General features: G+C 40.0%; 1 long non-coding RNA gene across 1 annotated transcript in view; it reads left to right on the top strand.

The window, feature by feature from the left end:
- LOC116047011 overlaps positions 1-21,092 on the top strand; it is a 204,357-nt gene that overhangs the window by 29,629 nt on the left and 153,636 nt on the right. The window lies entirely within an intron of this gene.

A 21,092-nucleotide genomic window follows, 5' to 3' on the forward strand; every position in this document is an offset into this window, starting at 1 on the left:
GGCTTTTCCCTTTATTTGTGGTGACAGTGGATAGACAGGAAAGTTGGGAGAGAGATGGGAGATGACACGCAGCAAAGGCCGCAGGTTGGACTCGAACCCGGGCCGCTGCAAAGGACTCAGCCTACATGGGGCCTGAGACTTACTGAGTGTAAGAGTGTGTAAAAGTGTCTCCCATCTGTATCAATTGGTATCATAAATTGATATTATAAATTGTTACACTGTTTAACTTCCTGAAGATTTATCTGTGTGAACCTGCCTTGAACCAATCCTCAATTCCTCTGCAGCTTGGATATGAAGATATTAGTGCCTGTATTCTGGGTAATGAAGTCCTTCAAACTTGAGAGCATTTCAAACTATGTCTCACAATGTTGTACCATAGATGAAATCAATGTTTAAAAATTTCCCAAGTTTTTTTCATAACTCTCTTACATGTTGCAAGCATACAGTAACTGCAATTTCAAATTAGAGGAGTACTAAGAAATGCAATCAGAGATGGGATAGGCAATATTGATATATTGATAACTTTATTAAAATGAATAAATAATAATGGGGCACCGCCCTGCACCCAGGGACCAACCGTGGATACAGTCTCAAAAAGGGGTGTTCACCTAAAAATGCAGATATTTATTCGTGCAGGGGGAAGGGGTTACATTTGCTATCCTCACATTTATAAGGTGAACAGTGAAGGAGTTAATCCGAGCACTGACCTACACAACCAGCTGTTATTACAACACATACACAAATAATCAGAGACATCTGCTCTTTAAAAGGTACATAGAAGTTATTTAACTTCAGTAATAGTGATTAATAATCAATAATACTTTAATCAATAAACATCCATTATCCAACCACAAGCAAAGTGTGTGTGTGTGTGTGTGTGTGTGTGTGTGTGTGTGTGTGTGTGTGTGTGTGTGTGTTTGTGTGTGTGTGTGTGTGTGTGTGTGTGTGTGTGTGTGTGTGTGTGTGTGTGTGTGAGAGGGAGGACATTCAAGATGGCGGGGAAGACCGCAAGAGACAAATAGACAGACGGAGCCGGTGTTAATACCACTAACATTAGCTGCTACAATCCAAACTGTAACAGTTACATGGAATTTATTCATTTAACGTGCTAAGACATACTAGTTTTAATATAGCTTTAATGAACGTGGGATAACAATAGCCAGTTTGATGACCCTGGGATAACGTTACTGATAAGATTGAATCATCTAAGATTAGCTAACGATTAACGTTAGCTGTCTCTTACCTGGAGACTCAATCTGGTAGCTAATGTTACCAAAAAATGTCGGGAAACGACACCTCTGGCCATACCGTTGGGTCGTTTGTCCAGTCACTTATGATGTACGGACAATCCGAACCAATACGACTGTTTTGTTTTTTTATGTATCTTGCTCTGTCAAGCAGCAAAATGCTTTTGAGTAGCCATACTTGGTTAACGCTATGTTATCCGGCCAGGGGGAAAGGGTTGTTTTCCCCCAAGGCGACTCCGCCACAAGCCACGCCCCCAGCTATGACAAGTCACCTACCAAGTGTATTGTGCTTACAGTTTTACAAGTCCTCCGGAAACGTCCCAAAAATCAACATCTTTGTGGTGGAGTTTTTGGGAGTGTTTAGCTGTTTGGATAGCTAGCATCACCAGCTAGTGAGACCGACACAATTCAGGTGAGACCTGCAGAGTCAGGAGTTACTCTGGCGCCTGTTTCTTTTGTCCAGGCATGTGCCATGCGCAAACATGTTTGCAGAGTTTTCTCTTTGTTTAAAGATCTCACATGGTTAGGTTCCAACATTAATTGTTTTTGAATAAAAATGTCTTGTCAAGCAAAGGCATCAAACTTAAACTATGATAATTCAAGAAGTGGAGATGATGTCAAAATTCTGAGTACAGGTTTAATAGTTTAAAGTATTGTGACTTGTTTAAAGCTTCAATAAAGTATGCAGCTGAAAGTATATAGAGATAGTAGAACTTCAAAGTGGAGTATAGTGAAGAGTTTGAAGATTCTTCCAATTCAGTTCCATTTTATTTTTTAAATGTGATAAAAGCAATAATTCTTAATAACCTTTACTCTTTGCGAGAGTTTAACACTACCAGTTACAGATCAACACTCTTTGCCTCAGATGTGTCCAGCTGGAGACACACTGCCTCCAAACAGGGAATGTCTCTACACTGCAGGTTACTTCCTTGCTGCTCATATTTGTTTGAAATTCATGTCAGAAACAAAATACATTACACAACCTGACAGGAAAAGACATGCAGCCATCCCAGTGTGCTCTGTAACCACATGTAGGTCAGAGCATTAGGGAGAAGTTTGTTTTACACAGGGAGGTTTAGGGGGGCCTTGCTGTGTGGGAAACCAGCTCAGACTCACAAATACACGTGTGTAAGCATAAACTGAGAGGAATCGTAGCCCCTTCCCATTTCAAGTCCCACCAAGAGCGCATACTCATTTCCCATTCCAATCCCATTTCCCATTAAATATAAATTTAGATGTCCTCCTTTACCATCCCATACTGTGGTGGCCACACAATTGATGGTTTAAGGTTGTACACACTCATCATTACATGTTCAGTTATTTTAAGTTGTAGTCACATAATGGTACATAAAATACATTAGTTTGTTTGGTTTAAAATTACTTTATTAGCACCTAGACAATACACTGTTTCTACAACACAGTTTAAATTGTTATGTTGCAATTTAGATTTAATTTCTAATTGTCTTTAAGTAACCTGGCTGCAGTTCTCTTCCTGGTTAGTCTCGCTTTGCCAGACCTTCCTCCACAGTGTTGCGGAGGAAGGTCTGGCACATTCAGGGATGCTCTGGTTTATTGGCATTTCTTTAAACCAATCACAATCGTCTTGGATGGTGCTAAGCGCCAGGCGAAGCCACGGTGCCTCTGCAAAATAGCCTCCGGAAGGAACTTGTTTTGGTGGAACGTGTACGTTCAAAGGTTGTTTTAGTCGTGCAACAGAAAACTCAGATTGGACAGATAGTCTAGCTATCTGTCTGGATTTACCCTGCAGAGATCTGAGGAGCAGTCCTGATCAATCGACCAGAGTTTAAAATTCCAAAACAAAGAAAGCGGAAGGTAACGGACATACGGCCGAAAAGAAGGACATCCGGCAGAATTTCCGGCAGAACGAGAGCAATACTAGAAGGGGAACGCTGTGGACATAAACTATAGTGGGCCTGACTGGATACATTATAACAGAGACGGTTCTCTAACCATCTCTGCTATAATGTAAACAAGATCCTGTTTAACATAAACCAGTACGGTAGGTGGCAGTGTATGCATTTTAAAGATGGTATTGCAACCCCGCCAAAACCCCCAGACTGTAAGAAGAAGACTGTTCAGTGTTTTGAACTGGCCAGGGACCGTTGCAACAAACCACAACAAACTCGTTCCTAGCTGAACTAATGTCATTTTTCCATTACATGGTACCTGCTCTACTCGCCTTGATTCTACTCGCCCTTTTTGGTTTTCCATTATGAAAAAAAGTCCCTGGTACCTGCCAACAGGTACTTTTTTAAGTATCACTTCCGTCGAGGTTCCAAGCGAGCTGAGGCGATACCAAAAAGTGATGTGAAAACCTGCAGACTACTGATTGGTCGGAGAGAAACGTAACCGTAGCGTAACATACCGGACATCCGGTCGAAAAAGAGTGAAATCCGGCGGCAACGGAGCAATCCCAGAAGTGCAATGTCGTGGATATAGACTACTTCCTGGTTAAAAAAAAGATTGGGCAGAGGTTGGAGCCTGATTTTATGCAGAGGCCCGAGTCTTGGCCCATCAGGCAGACAGACTGATCAGACAGCAGTGGGGGGGATCAGGTTTCTTCCTGCAAGTTTTAGTTACTGTCCATGTTGTCCTCCCCTCTGTGTTTATTGGTATCCCTTACGTCTCATTTGGGAGGTCTGTAAGTTGAGTTAACATTTAGATTTTGTTAGTTTTCAGTAGAGTTATGTTTTGACAACCTTTTTAAGGGGCCTGTAGCTCTTTACCTTATTTGCTTGCTTACTTTGTTTTGGGGAAAATAAACCCAACTTTTTTAACATTAAACCTGTGTTCCCTGATTGCTTGATCCACGACACATACATACGTACAGTATGTCTATATATACAGTAATAGCCTTCACCAAAGCCCTGCAGACAAGAGTACAGGATGTGTGGGAGTAGTTGCCCTGCGTTAGGACACGACCCACTGCGTGAACATGAACTCCAGATGCTTTGCAGTCATGGAAAATACATGAATTCCATGCTAGATTAGCTTAAGACTTTCAAACCCACCATCTTCACAACACACGCATAGACACACACACACCTCCAGACCACTAACAGCTGACACATGTGAAGTCAAACACACTTCCCAATAGAGTTTGTTCTGCCAGAATATGAGAGCTGCTGTTTCTCTTCCTGCAGATTGACCCCTGTCCTCTGGATTTCATGTGCCCTTGCACTTATATATATAAGCACATATTTCTAAGCATGAGAATGAACACTAAAATGTCAAGGGTTACACAAATAACCATATTGTATAGGAAGAGTTGGATATTTTAAAGAGGGGGGTTCAACAGCACATGCTACTAGAAGATGGTGAGGTGATTAAAAGAGCATCAGTCAAACCTAAAATGCAAGGGATGGAAAACATACCTTTATGTTTCATGTATTCATTTGAAGAAGGTTACAGTTTCCTCACTCCACACAGATCTGATGTTTTTGTCTCTTCGGCGTAAGCTTCAGTGGGTGGTTTTTTTAATGCAGAAATTGAAAGTGCACCTAAAAGTAAGTGGTTGGAAACCCAAGCAGAAACCGTTACCTCCGGCGCTGACAAATGAAGTTAATGGTGCCAAACAACTGCAGTTCATCGATGGGTCACTTGAGGCTGGCTCCAAATAGGGAGTCAATCCCCATTAGTCTCGCATTGCCAGACCTTCCTTCACAACGCTGAGGAGGAGGGTCTGGCTAGTCCACACAGCATTCCGGCATGGGAGAAAAACATCAAAAGTATTTATTGGCAGTTCTTTAAACCAATCCCAATCGCTAAGCGCCGAACGGAGCCACGGTGCCTCTGCAAAATAGCCTCTGGAAGGAACTTGTTTTGGTGGAACATGTACGTTCAAAGGTTGCTTTAGTCATGCAACAAAAAACTCAGATACAACAGATAGTCTAGCTAGCCGTAAAGAAGGACATCCGGCGGAATTTCCGTCGGCACCGGAGCAATCCTGGAAGTGGAACGTCGTGGATATAGACTAATCCCCATAGACACCCATTTTTAAAAGGCCAAACTTTACAGCAGAATTAAACATGTTAACAGCCTGGTACAGCATTTTTATTTTTGTAACTCACCTGTTTGAATTATTTTAAGGCTTAAAGTTCTGCATATTTAAGGATGTTGACACTTTAAGTGACAGGTGGTTGCTGTCCCAGGAGGCGAGCGTAGACTGTAGGCTTCATTCAGCTCGCCTCAGCTCCATCTATACTCCACCTCTATGTCCATTTTTTGGTTAGCCAACGTCAGGCACTGCCAACGTCAGGCACTGCCAACGGCGCGACTTCCACAGCCATCGATAGCCGCCCACTTTGAGCTTAATTTTGACTTTTTAGAAACCTATGGGTGACGTCCATATTTCATACAGTCTATGATGAAAACGCACTGATTGTTGAATCTGAAGAGGCAGACACATCAGACATTGGCCCAGTTGTGCACACATGCAGTTTGATTTCCAGGTAAGTTCACTTTTGTTTTCCCCTTCCAAATAAATGGTTTAAATAATTTGGTTAAACAGCAGATTTGTTTAAAACTCATCTAGCTGTCTGACTGATCGTGTTGCCTCTGTGAACTCTGTTGTGAAGCACAAAAATACAAGTGTACAATTCAAAAACAGGACACAGACTGTTGTAAAAATAGTTTTTACTTTTAATCTGTGGGTCTATAATCCTCCTGACTTCCACTCTCATGTTTTAATACTGATGTTTCTCCAGCCAGCGGCATGAAAACAATCAATTACTCAGTCAAATGTTATCATAGGTCTGTGTTTACTTTTATGTTCTCATGTAGAACAAAAGGTGCGTAAAGAGCCAGGAAATAAAAGCGTGCTCCAGTGCATGTAGGATGGAAAGTGTAGAACACAGAAAAGGGAAACTGCCAGACAAGTATAAAATTAAAAGACTGGTATTTACAACCCCCTTACAAGGGTCCAGGGAGTTTGTTCTTGTTTCTGGGGTCATAGGAAGTTCAAAATATTTCTGTCAGGGTGCCAAGATTGCCTCCTCAGGGGGACTGTCTTACCGCAGAAGTAAAACGAACAGAGGAGGGGTTTTCCTGTCCGTCCGTCCATGCTTCCATCTGTCAACAGGCAGCAGCATTCCAGGTGGGACTGGGAAGAGAATGGAGGAAAACCAAGGGGAAACACTTGTGTTTTGTAAAGAGGCAGATGGGAGGCTGAGTTTGTAGCAAACACATTGAGATGGAGGTTCCTTGCAATCAATCTGTCAAGCTCACCATTTTTGTCAATCACAACAAGAAACACAGCGAGCTACTGTCCTGTTTTGTAGAATTATTTTGCAGTGACTTTGTACTTTTCTGCAAAGAAACAAACTTTGAAAGTGGCATCCAAGTTCCAGTGCAAGTTTCCTTTAGCCTCATTTCTTGGAATATTGACTAATTATTTATACAAAACAAAAGTTCAACCCCTTAGAGATAGGGTAAGAAGTTCACTCATCTGTGAGGAACTCGGTATGGAAAGGAGCCAGCTGAGGTTGTTGGGGCATCTGGTAAGGAAGCCCCCTGGGGGTGTTCCAGGCATGTCCAGCTAAGATGAGGCCTCGGGGAAGAGCCAGGACTAGGTGGAGAGATTATATCTCCACCCTGGCCTGGGAACGCCTCGGGATCCCACAGTCAGAGCTGGTTAATGTGGCTCGGGAAAGGGCGGTTTGGGGTCCCCTGCTGGAGCTGCTGCCCCCACAAACCGACCCTGGATAAGCAGTCCAAGATGGATGGATAGATGGACAAAACAAAGGTTATGTGGGGTCCTTATCTTGCAAAATAACTTTCCCAAGTATTAAAGCAAACTATGTAACTCTTGCAGAACAGCAGCCGCTTTATCCACAAATGACAAATTAGATGACAATGGCACATTTCCCATCTGCCACTGGAAATTAGTCGGTGTGCCAGACAACCAAAACAGTGAGCTAAAAGGTGAGAAAAGGATTCATCACGCTGAAGGAAACTGCAGGGCCAGGGGATAATTCTCTGTTGGTTCATCACCATGACTGATCATGTTCACAATACAGTTATTTGATTCATTGTTAATGTGAAAATATTGATTAATGCAGCTTAAACATCATCAGCGATCTGAATGAAAGTGGAATGGGACCACTAGCAGGAAACAATTGTATTCCTGGCGAAGTACAAGGTATTTATCTTTTGTTGTCTGTAATAGAACCATTTCAATGTTATCTGTGACATGTTAAATGGAGTGTAACAGGAGCACAAGTAAATAAAATAGCCAGTTACAAAGCAGTAATACGTTGCTGGGTAACGACATTACTGACTAAATTGGCAAATATTAGCCACCATAAGCTAATGGTCATGCCAGACCAAGTGACTAAGTGTATTAAAATGAGCAAATGTGTTTCTGTTTGAGATATTTCTTTTGTTCAAAAGTTGCAAATTAAATTGCATTCTTAACATGCAGTAAGGAGGAGAGGAAACCCCAAGGTAAGGTTTAGCTATAGCTCAGATAGCTTTATCTTAATGCTGGTATGCATCTGTCATCACATAAGAACGGTGATAATTTACACTGTATAATGTAGTTCTGTATGTGGCACAGAACATGTTAGAAGGTGTGTTTAATCATCTACTTCTTTGTTCCCTTTTGACATGAAATACAATAGCAGGAAATGGAGTGAACAGTGACATGTGCCAATAAATCTACATCGTGTCTGAAGACGCCCCTTCACTGTTTTTCAATCCATAAAGGGAAAAAAAACAATAAATTGTAACGTTCGCTGGGATTTCCTATTGAAAGGAGGCAATAATGGGACTGGGTTAGGAGCTTAGTGGTCTTTGGAAGAACACATCCCTCCATTTGCCTGCTCAGTTCATTATATTTCAGCAAATAACTGAGATTTCATACAACAGAGAACAGCAGGATTCGTTTGAAAATACGGACTGGGCGGTTTTTGAAAATAGTGCCAAGGACATAAATGAATTTACTGAATCCGTCTGTGGGTATATACATTTTTGCAATGATATGGTTGTGCAGGAAAAGAGGCTTAAGGTATATGGAAATTGTAAACCATGGATGAATGCTGAAATTAAAAGGTTAATTAATGACAAAAGGAAATCCTTTGCTAGGGGAGATAAGAATACACTGAAAAAGATCCATAAAGAACTTAAAAGGGAAATAAATAAAGAGAAATATCGGTATAAATGCGAAATAGAAAATAGAAAATTATTTTTAAGAGAATGATATGAAGAAAGTCTGGGAAGGAATGCGGTTAATGAGTGGATATGCAGGGAAAGGGAAGGTAAATAGATCCCAGTTAAATGGCACAAGGGAATATGCTAATAACCTAAATCATTTCTATAATAGATTTGACAAAATAGACTTTTCTGATGAAAGACAAAGACTCAAGGATATGATTGGGAGCACAGAGGATGATAACTATACCCTACAAACAAACAATCAGGAGGTATATGGTATGTTTATGAGGCTGAAAGCTACCAAAGCAGCAGGTCCAGATGGACTGTCTCCAAAAGTATTAAAAGGCTGTGCTTTTCAGTTAGCAAGTAGTTTTTCAAGTATTTTTAATTATTGTTTCTCTCATAAAGTTTTACCGGATTTATGGAAACAATCTTGCATTATACCAGTACCTAAAAAGACAACAGTTGAGTGTATGAATGATCTAAGACCAGTGGCTCTAACCTCCATAGCTATGAGAAAATTGTGTTAAATAGTCTGAAGTCTCATGTAGAGCATTTTCTTGACCCCTGCCAATTTGCTTATCAGAAAGGGAGAGGGCCAGAGGATGCTAGTGTCTGTAAACTGGACAGTGTCTATGCTCACCTAGATGCAGGGGGACGGTGTGTGAGAATTCTGTATTATGATTTTAGCTCAGCATTTAATACGATACAACCACACATCATAGTAAATAAGCTTTCAATGATGAAGGTTCCAGGTGTATTTATTTCTTTCATTCTAAATTTCTTAGAGAACAGGTCTCAATTTGTTAAGCTAAACTCAAAAGTTAAGTCAGACAAGATCATGACAAACACAGGGTCACCTCAGGGAACTGTTTTATCACCTTTTCTTTTCACCATTTACACTGCAGACTACCGTCCACAGCAGGCAAGCTGTCAAGTTGTTAAATTTGCTGACGACACAGCGCTCATTGGGTTAATTGAAAATGATGACTATAGTCACTATCAAAATGAGATAAAAGCTTTTGTTGATTTTTGTAACACTCATTTCCTAGAACTCAATGTTAAGAAAACTAAAGAATTAGTCAGTGATTACAGGAGAAATAAGATGACAACTCGCCTCGGTGGAAATTAAAGGTTCAGTAATAGAAAGAGTGAGCACATACACGTATTTGGGCATTGTTTTTAATGATAGGCTAACATGGTCAGATCATGTTGACTTACTGATGAAAAAGTCCACGTGTATACTGTATGAGGAAGTCGCAGTCTTTTAAGGTGAATACAGATGTGGTGAGAATGTTTTTTATGTCAGTGATATGTAGTGTTTGGAGTTACTGTGTGGTGGGTTGGGGGGGGGGGATGCTGGGATAACCAAGAAGGCCAGGATTGATAGAGTGACTAAAAGGGCTGGAAAAATGGTAGGAGAGTTAAATACAGTGGATCAAGTATATGACATCCGTCTAGCCAGAGTTATGGAACGTAGCGGTAGGCTAAGGCCTCCTGTGACACGAACTAAGCGGTATGCTCTCTCTTTTATACCTCAGACTATCAGACAGCACAACAAGCACTTTAAACGTACATTTTTATAAATTTTGTATTGTATTTATGTATTGTATTGTATTGTATTATATTGTATTTATCGTATTGTATTAGGCGGGTATGAGCACTGTAATTTCCATTTCTATGGATGAAATAAACTTGACTTTGACTTTGACTTTGATAGAGTGATGGCAATTAACATCCACCATCATTCTCATATAATCCATCAATTTTGAATGCATGACAATGTTAAAAAATATATATATATTATTGTTGATATGCTCATATTATGCTTTTGGCTTTTTCCCCTTTCCTTTATTGTGTTATATATCTTTTTTGTGCATGTTATAGGTTTACAAAGTGAAAAAAGCCCAAACTCCACCCCAAAGGGACTTACCATCTCCAACAGAAAACACTGTTCACAAACTGCTCCAAACAGCTCTATGTAGTCCAGCCTTTACTTCCGTGACAAACGTGCGTCACTTTGTTACACACGTTATAATGCTCGCCTAGCTGCTAGTGTTACACGCCCTCAAAGCAAGCTAGTTAGAGCGGAGGCCCAAGAGAGTTCAGATAATTGTATCGTCATGTCCAGGAGACATTAAAACGTTACGCATGAAAGACTAATTTGTTAACATTTAAATAATTTACCACTCTGAAATGTCTTGCTCCAGTCTACATTGCTGGTTCAGGTTGTTCTGCCTGTGTTTCGAGATCAGACTCGGGTTCGAACAACACGGCTGAGCCGAAGCCATGGTTAACGGCTGAAGCGAGTTTGTTTTGGATCACACTAGCTTGCTTGTCAGAGCCGCCCTACTCTGCTTCTGACTGGCTAGTAGTCCTTACCTAGGTACTGCGCATGTGCCAAACACATCCACTTCAATCCGACTAGGCAGTAGGTGGGTGGCTGTGTGTGGGCTAAATAAAGGAATGAAACATGAAACGTAAGTAAATATGTTCTACTACACAGAATTGTCATGGTTATTTACTGCAGATTAATTATGCATCAAATTCTCCCAGTGAATAAATAATAGCTTAGCAAAAAAGCATAAAACAAGTTTTAAAGATTTATTGAGTGAAACAATTGTTGAGCTTGTGTCCAGTGCTAGATATGCATGAACACAAATTAAAATATACTTCTTAACTACTATTTAAGGCACATAAATACAAAATGATGGAGTAAATAAACTGTAATCTGATTGATTTACACATATGATCCTCAAAATCTGTTTTGGCACTGATAAACTCACCATACGTTACCTGCTAAGTAGACAGACACAGTTAGAAACTAGCTGGGGGAGAAAGTGGAGCATTTAGTAAAGATACATATTTTTCACAGGAGTTGGTGGAGACCAAAAACAGAGCTAAAAGAGAGTTGAACATTCTAAATGTGTAACTTCATCTGTTTGCTAACAACTTTGCTAAACCAACTTTATAGGCTAATAATATATCCATGTTGTATTTACAGTTTGTTAAGATGCCATTGAGAGGTTAAAATAGTCAAGTAATGCAGCTTTAAGTTTAGGTGCCTAAAACTAATTGGTGAGGTGATGGTAGTCTCACATTGCCAGACCTTCCTCCACAGCGCCGCGGAGGAGGGTCAGGCGAGTCCACACAGCATTCTGGGATGGGAGAAAAACGTGCTCTGGTTTATTGGCATTTCTTTAAACCAATCACAATCATCACGGTCAGCGCTAAGTGCCGGATGGAGCAATGGTGCCTCTGCAAAATAGCCTCGGGAAAGAACTTGTTTTGGTGCAACGTGTGTACGTTCAAAGTTGTTTTAGTCGTGCAACAGAAAACTGAAGAACAAGCAGCAAGAGAAGGACCCAAATGCAGATGACAGGGTGGTGCAGTTAGATCATTTAATGAACGCAAAGGTTTCTCAGGTCCAAAAAAAACCAGGCCAAACAAAACTCCAATCACCAACGAAGACAGTCAACAATGAGACGGGAGCACACGGACTAAATACAAAAGGTGTTTAAAGACAGGTGAAACCAATGGGCAGGCACTTACAAAGGCAGGGAAAGAACAGACATGACCATAGGCTGTAGAAAAAAAAAAAAAAAAAAAAAGAAATTGACATTGACATTTCAGCCTACAACGTTGCTCAGAGGTTCCCGTTAATGTTGCTCGATCCGACCAGTTTAAAGTTAACTCAAAGAAAAGGAAAAGTGAGGGGAATCCAGTGGAGCTTCCGGCACTATCCCGTAAATTAATCTTGGTCAATATAAACTACATGAGGTGTGATCCTTCAAAATAAAACAGGAAACAGACTTAAGAAAAACCCAGGATCATGACAAAGACGAATTGAAAAAACGAAACGAATCTAAGACAGAAAGTGTAGCAAATCTGAACTGTAATGGTTTACGCAGAGTCACTCAAATACACATATTGTTGGCTCACAATCATATAACTTATACAAATCACAAGTGGGTTGCAAAATCTTCAACTTGACAGGAAAACCAAAACCAGATATTTTCATGCAATAATTGAGTTTAGCTCAAAATGTCTTTCATAACCTCTGGTAGATCTTATGTTCAAAGCCGATTCAATCCATCAGCGTCAGTCATACAAGAACCAGTCATTTTATCCTGATCTTATCCTTTATCTTTTTGTATGATAGTTAAGTTATCTTGACAAGCATAAAGTTTGAGTTTATATTCTTTTCCCGTTTTGTCTTTTGTTTCATTGTGGTTCATGTTTCAAACAGAGTCAAACAGGAATGAAAACAATGATGTTAAAGATGACAAAGTTTTGTACTATACCTTTGCTTGTTTAACCTGAAGGCTTGAAATATCACCAGGGAGTCCCTAGGGGGCATTTCCTGCCATTGAGGCGGTCACTCTACCTTTTCCCCCTTGTGCCCCAACACAGGACATGATTTACACTGCCAACATTTATCTGTGCGTCTCAGATGGCGAAAGACAATATCCTCACAGCAAGGTCAGTGAGGGTCAGGGAGGGAAAGCAAGACATGCCCTATCCCTGCCAGAATTTCAAAACCATGAGATAGGTAGGTAGTTTGGAGAATTTTTGACAGGATTGTGGACATATTACTTTATGAATGTCACGTTGCTCAACAACCTGTTAAGAGTGTTAAGAAAACATCAGGTTTCAGTTGCCTAGAAGGAAAAACATGAATGTGATTTCAAGGCTTAAGTTAAGTCAATTTTTCTTAAAACAGTCCTCCCAGGTAGATATGTTTTCGAGTTCATTGTTTTTTTTTTTACACATATGACATTTCTGAATATCAGAAAGGGTACGTTTCTTTACCACAGTGTTATATAAGAGATGACAAAAGTCTCCTATGTCACTAATCATAAACCACTGTGTTAGTTTTCCTTAGTTTTAATAAGATAATTGATGTAAAAATGATATGAAATTCTGGCCATCACTTCTTTTGGTAATAATAACATTGTACAAACAAAGTTCATAAGCAGTCAGGAAATCAGACTCAGGTTTTAAACTAAACCCAGATTAGGTCAAATTTAAAGGTGCCCTGTGTTTACATGCAGTGTTAGTCAGACACATTGTGTGTGTTCTTGGGGTTAAACACATGTTGATTTCATTTCCTCACAAAAATATCCAACACTTTAAATCCTGTATCGTTTACAGGAGACAAATAAAAAGGGGACCCACTCATAAATAAACAGCTCCACAGTGCTACTAGAGGTTTAAAAACTCTGCAGGTTAACTTTAATTGGAAGACAAAACAATTGCAAGTGGAAAAATTAAAAATTAAAAATGATTACCCAATGCTTTGTAAAAAATGAATCAGTTTATAGACTGACGTTAGCAACCCCGGCCGACGTCTTGGTTCAGCTTTGATTTATTGTACTTACTGTAATTGTGTGCACACAGTTTTCCTGTGTATTGAGGGATTATTAACATTAACATCTACATATGAGGAAAGAACTCATTGTAAATGATGCATTTAATCTGTTGGAACCGGTTGCAACCCACTCTGCAAATGAAAGAGGCAGAACTGGCAACCCTTAACCTTTCTGTGGATCATGGTCCTGACAAAGATGAAAACAACCTGAAGAAATGTTGAAAGTGGAGGTCTCTAAATAATGGAAAATACTGAAAATGATTCAAACCAAGAGTGAAAAAAATATGATAAATGGTTTAAATATGGGATTATACTCATCAGTGATGATTACTCCCCACTGAGCACACAAACATCTACAAAAATGACTTTGTCGCATGTCGAAAATACGTCCCCAGAAGAGCCGGAATGAAAGATTTTATGATGTCTTGTGAATGTCCTACGTTAACGTCCACAGGACCTCTGAACAGTGTTAAAAATTAGTTCAAATGTTGTCATTGTGGACGTATTTTCAACGTCAACTGCCGGCTCATTTAGACATCCGTTCTTTGAACACTTTGTTTAGAGATACAGAAACTTATTTGTTTAGGTAGCGATCTAATTTCATTCAGCTTAGCACATCAAACACACTCTTACTCTACCCATCTCTCTCTCTGCTATTAAATTATAGGCAAAATTGGTTTAATTTAAAAATGTCACATGTCAATTTCCTGTACGTCTTGCACGTCCACGGACACCAAAAGAATCTCCTAACCAGACGTTCAAATATTGGACTGCATGTTTACGTCTAAGAAGGGTCGTAGTCAGAACTCCAGATATTGAACCAGATTTGCACGTCATGCAGACATACAGATATGGTCTTGGACCAAACCCAGAGAAGAGGCAAAGCTAAAATTGGTTGCCCCTTAAAAGGACAGCAGCAATGAGGTCAGTAAATAATTTGAACTTTGAGCGCAGTGCAAGGTGGCAATTCCAAGAGGTGCATGAAGCCAAGGGCTCTAATAAGTCTCAGCGTGTGTGTGTGTGTGTGTGTGTGTGTGTGTGTGTTTACATAAAAACCAACCACTCCCTGGAGGGGATGTGTGGCACAGGAACAGTCATCTTGGTTAGCATGTGCTCTCTGTCTGTCTATGTGAGCCAGCCATGGCATAGCAACAAATCTTAGTCAATTCCTCAGGGTGTGGGTGGCACAGGGCGTGTGAATGACAAACTTAAATGTCAAGCTTGTGTATGTCTGTGTATGAGAGTTTATCCAGATGTGCACATGTGGAGCCTCCTTGTACTTCTGCATCTGTATGTGCAGATAGGATTTATGTGCGTGTGTGTGTGTGTGTGTGTGTGTGTGTGTGTGTGTGTGTGTGTGTGTGTGTGCGTGTGTGTGTGTGTGTGTGTGTGTGTTTGTGTGTGTGTGAGGCCACTGCTAAATCAACCTCAGCTCCCCTTCCTCTTTTATCCTCCTCATCCAGGACACGGAAACACCTCCCTTTTCCTCCTGGGCTGGTAACAGCTCTCTCACACTCTCTGTAGTCCTTGGCCGTACCTTGACGTTGTTGGCAGCCGCCATGAAACTGACTATTCCTCATTCATTTTCGCCATGAAACTGACCATTCCTCATTCATTTTCGCCATACGGATTTCGATAATTAGCCATAATGTCTAAACCATCCAAGGTAGACTTATCACGAGCTACGAGATTGTGAAACGAAGGTTTATGTCCATGTAGAAACCACAAGTCTGTATGAAATCAACTTTGTTTTAAGAAAAACACTACCCACAATCCTAAGCCTAACCGCAACGTTTATAATTAGTGGAGCTTGCTGTTACAATGGAAATGTTTACCACACCGCAGACCCGCACACGGCTATGGAGCTACAACCACTAAAGTCTATGATTGATTCTGTACACAGTCTTGTACCTTAGTCTTTTTTTGCCGTTTTAAAAATGTTCATTTTTGTGCAGAATCAAATAATTTAGGGACACGATTCATCTAGAAGTTGGTTGGATTGGTTCTAGGCTTAAAACTCTTTGTATAAGCATTTTCTGAAATGTCAATGGAGATATTGAATGTGGAAAATCACACATTAAAAAGTGGGCGGTCAGTGTTGAGCTGTATGAAAGCTTCCTCCATTTTGGACTCTCCAGCTCACGTCCCCTCAAAGTCAGCACTTTGAAGACAGCTTTCTTTTGTTCAAAGGCGCAAAATTTCAGGTCAATGTACAGTTAAAAAAACAAGGCACAGAGGTTTTATACACAAACTGATGTTTACACATCAATTATTGTGTTATTATGATTTAGTTCTGGAAATGATAAAAAAAATAAAAATAAAAAGTGAAGCACAAAATATTTTTTGGGTTGTGTGTACGCGTGTGTTAAAGGACAATTCCGGCGTAAAATGTACCTAGGGGTTAATAACAGATGTGTACCCACTCGATCGCTCTCTGGGACATGTTTTCATGCTAATCGAATGTGTTTGTAGCTTGAAACAAGCTAGCGCGGACCTATGATTAGCTTACAACGCTAGTATTCGGGGCAGGGAAAGTAAAAACAAATCGCTTATTATACCACTAAAAAGGCTCAAAATATCACCACACTTCAACAGTAGCATAATGAGGGTCCCTACATGTTAACTGTATTGTGAACATTGTAAATGTACAGACAGTTTATTAAAAAGATAGTTTAGAAACTGTCTTTATAATCTATCTTTTTAATAAACTGTCTGTACACTTACAAAGTTCTCAACGCTTCGGTTAACATTTAGGGGCCCTCACTAATGCTACAGTTGAAGTGTGGTGATATTTTGAGCCTTTTTAGTGGTATAAATAGCGATTTGTTTCTATTTTCCCTGTGCCCCAAATACTAGCATTGTAAGCTAATCAGCGGTCCGCGCTAGCTTGTTTCAAGCTACAAACACATTCGATTAGCATGAAAACATGTCCCAGAGAGCGATCAAGTGGGTACACATCTGTTATTAACCCCTAGGGTCGTTTTGCGCCGGAATTGTCTTTTAAGTAGGGTCCATGAGCACTGATGTGAGGGTGATTACATATTACATTCCTATATATTCTGGAGTATTCAACTGCAGTCAGCCTGTGTCTGCTTTTTACTGCACTCTACCAACGGGACAAAGAAGTTGACCTTAACATTTGGCCATCAGTTGGACGTATTTGGTCTTTCACAGGCAGCAGGAAACCTTCACAGGTCCGTTAAGGCGAAGCTGCTTTAACGAGTTTAAACAGAAGCATGGGGCAATGTCATAAATATCGAATTAAAAACAAGTCCGTAGGATGTTGTTAGTGGCGCCGGCACCAAACCTTGTCAAAGTAACTGCATCACATGGGTTTACTGTAAGAACAAAATAAAAGTAATGGCTGGAAAGAGCAGGCTTCAGGCACTTCTCGAACGCTCCCTGCGTAACCTCAGTGTGGACATTAAAGATAGATATCAGAGAAAATATTTAGAGACCGAGCGGCCTGGTTTTTGTCACCAAGTTGACTTTGTGTTAAGATTACAGAAGTGTGTGTCACGTTGCGCCCGCTGCTAGGCGGTATAGCAAAGATCAGAATCTTAAAATTGAACGTTCACTACACAAATAAAAACACTGAACTGATTATTTTGTTTCTACAGCGTGAACAAAGGATTCCCATCCCTGTACGCCTCGGGTCATATCCCGTCCTGTCGGTTCCATCCCACCACACCCCTTTTCATGAGGGGAAATAAGGAGGCACTGAAATAGCATTGCGCTTACCATCTTGTGAATTGTGGGTAGTTCTTCAATTGTGTCATAATTGTGTGTGGTCACAGTAATAAGTCAGTTTTTATGTCCCATGATGTGATGTCTTTGAATACATATTTGGTTACAACTCATAACCCATCTACATTGAAAATATAAATACATAACAATTTCCTGATGACTCTATACTCTACTGCCTGCCAATGAAATACGTTTCATCTCCTGTTGCATCCACTGAGTCACTCTGTGTCACTTTGGGAAGGAATCAATTACAGTATGTGATCACATTCCTAAAGATCTACTCAACCCAAAACTCCACCTAGAAAGTAAGCAGCACAAGGCATGAGAATGTAGCTTTATGTAATGTACTTCTTTTCACGTTTCATTGCTGCACCCTGTGGCTGTAGGAAGTGTGTCCAGCCCTCTTGTTCTTACTTCCTCTTCCAGTCCAGTCACTTTTCCCTTGAGGAAAGTGGAAGGCAGCCCTCTTCCTCCTCTGCCAGCCCCATTAACCTGAGAGATGTTTAATAGTTAACGATGAGGATTGATTTAGATTGACCGTAAGTCAGACAATGGTGTGTCTAACAACAGTTAACAATTATTATTGTACCTTAAGGAAGTTTGACTCCATGAGTCAGTGTTTTTCCTGGATAGAGGCTTTTCTTAGTTACTGTTTCTATCATTAAGTATATTTTAACGTGTCCTGTAACGTGATTTGTTCATGGTAATGAAAACTACCCTGGCAAATGTAAATCCAATAATCATTTTCTTTTAGTTCCTTTTTGATCTCAATCAAAATCTCAGGGCAATATCTGTCTCTTTAACTGCTAAATGCTCAACTACGTTCACCAGCTATAGTAGCTAACTTTGCGGTCATTTAGTCTGGGACAGCTAGCTTACAGTAGGTTAATAAGAGATTTTTTTGCTAAAAAATAGCTTCTGGAAACAAGGTTTCTGAGATCCTTGAGACTTAACCAAAACAGTTAAGTTTCACGAGCTGAAAGATGCTGACATGCTCCATCCAACTGAGGGGAACTGCAGAGGCATATGCGGAAATTGCGGGAGAGTTGGGGGGGTCAGGATTGACCGAGGGGGGGTGTTACCCATAAAACCATGCTGTGTATAGTAAATAATATGATGATATATACTTAAAATAATTGTGTATCTTAAGCCCCCCTCTCCCTTGCCTCACAGTGGTTTAGTCCACTGCCTGTTTTCTCCCTTTACGTCACATTAGTGGTGTGCGATACTGCAATATTTGGTATCGATCCGATACCATGTAAATACAGGGCCAGTATCGCCGATACCGATACGATACCGATACTTTTTAATAATAAAGGTGGATGCATCATCATATTGCTAAATCTGAATGAATTTTTATGACCTTAGACCTTACTTTTTGTGTTATGATGTTACCTTTGGATTATTAATTACTTAAAACCGAGGAAAGAATTTTCATATGCTTGAATACATCTGTTGTGTTACCACTGTATCTTTTTACAAATTATACAGCTTGCCGTTGTTTAATTTTCGGCCTGAAAATCTAGCCACACAGCACTCCTCTTCCTCTCTGCCGTTGTGTGTGTGTGTGTGTGTGTGTGTGCTGCTGCTGGATGCCGCTGCCAACATCAAATCACAAGAGGGGGGAGGAGGAGCAAAGTGTGCCTGCTCTGCGCTGTGACAGGAGCGGCATTTGAAAGCAGCGGCACTTACACAGACACAGACAGCCAGGTCGCCTTGTTGATGAAACCGCGGCGGTGCATACTGGAGAGAAACTATTACACTGGTATTGATCAATATCAATACCAACGTTGGTATCGATATTATCGATATTTGGGTCGATCTGCCCACCACTACGTCACATACACAAGTCCGCTGGAAGAACATAGTTTGAATTGCTTGAGTAGGCCTAGTTGTGGAACTCCAGTAAGCAGGCTACCCAACGCAACGGTAAATCTACAATATTATCCTAATATCAGTTCACAGGCTTATTGCCATGTTAGTTGTAGTGGGTGACTTACTATCCAAGCTATTTAACCCTACCAAAACAAGCTAGGTAACGTTGAAATCGCTAACATAGCGCACTCATGGAAAAATACATTGGTTATAATCATTTTTTTTATCATGACTAATTTATAAATGACTCAGCATCCATCTGTATTAGAGAAAAGAGTTATTTCATCCAATGTTTAAAGTGAATAAAATAGCCTTAACAGCCTGCTGTCTGGAGTTCCACAAATGAATATCCTATACACACAATTTGGGCCGCATTATCTGTGTCTCCTTCAAAAGTTGCTCTTGAAATTTTTTGTTTATTGCCTATCCCCAACTGAAATGTATGCCCATGGAGTCAGGTGATAAAACTCTGTGGGTTTTTTCCATTATGAGTGACCTCTCTCACATTACACAGATGCTGTGTTCGAAACCGTTCCCTACCACGGAAATAGTACACTATATAGCGCGTTGGCCATTTTGTAGTGGTGTTCGTATTCTCCGCGGTTAATTTCATTCACTATAAAATACCCACAATGCACTGCTAATTTGAGTGTACATACGATGTACCCTACATTTTACTCCTGTATACCACAATGCAACGCGGCCGTGTTTTCCCGGAGGAGAAGAAGAAGCAGGGGGAGCTAATAAAACTGAAAAGGAAAAAATCCGAAATCTTGTTTGGTCGTTCCCTTTATAGTTCACTATTTAATAAACACTATAGGGTACAGTGAGTGAGTGAGTGAGTGAGGAAACGGTTTCGGATACAGCAATAGTCATTTGATCAATTGCTAATGTAAAAAAAATAAGTGCAGCTTTAAGTTTGGATTTGTTTTAAGGGAATTTATGTGAATTATGTTCCATTTTACATGTTGACTTATTGAAGAACATCATGGTCTAGTCTCTGGGAGCTGGTCTGGATACTGCAAAATCTAACATATTGATATTGTAGAGGCTCTTGTGAGGTATAGTTTAAAATATGAAAACATAACTACATCACATTTTGTAATTTGCATACATTGTATGTATAAACCTTTTCTGTAAAGTTAGTAGAAACTACAAGTAGTGGATTAAAAAGTGCAACACTTCCCTCTGACGAGAAAATATGAAGCTGCACAAATTTGAAATATGTATCACTCCCTATAGGCTCCGGTACTCTTTTGTTACTTTGTTTGTAAAATGTCATTTTCCATCATCGTTTCCCTTGAATTCCTATCGACTTCCTATCACTCGAAAAAAATACCTCCCAGCTCCCAATATGCCAACTTATTTGAATTGTCTCCATTTACTTTTAGCCTTTACTTATCCAGCCTTCAACTAATTAAAACAATATAAGGTTCACAAAATAAAGTAGGCCAACACTGATACTAAAGGTCCATATACAGCAGGAGTATCTTAACTTTTTAAATATGTTATAGCCAAGGTAATGTCAAATTGTGAAATTATAGAGCATTTTACGATTAGGCTATACTGTGTTTGCTTATATATTTTTGATAGACTTAATTGTAGCCTAATTGTAGCCTGGACATGGCAAAAAAAATAATTATGTGTATTTATCAGAGGTGGAAGAAGTATTCAAATGC

This window comes from Sander lucioperca, chromosome 9, assembly GCF_008315115.2.
Source record: "Sander lucioperca isolate FBNREF2018 chromosome 9, SLUC_FBN_1.2, whole genome shotgun sequence".
Classification (NCBI taxonomy): Eukaryota; Metazoa; Chordata; class Actinopteri; order Perciformes; family Percidae; genus Sander; species Sander lucioperca.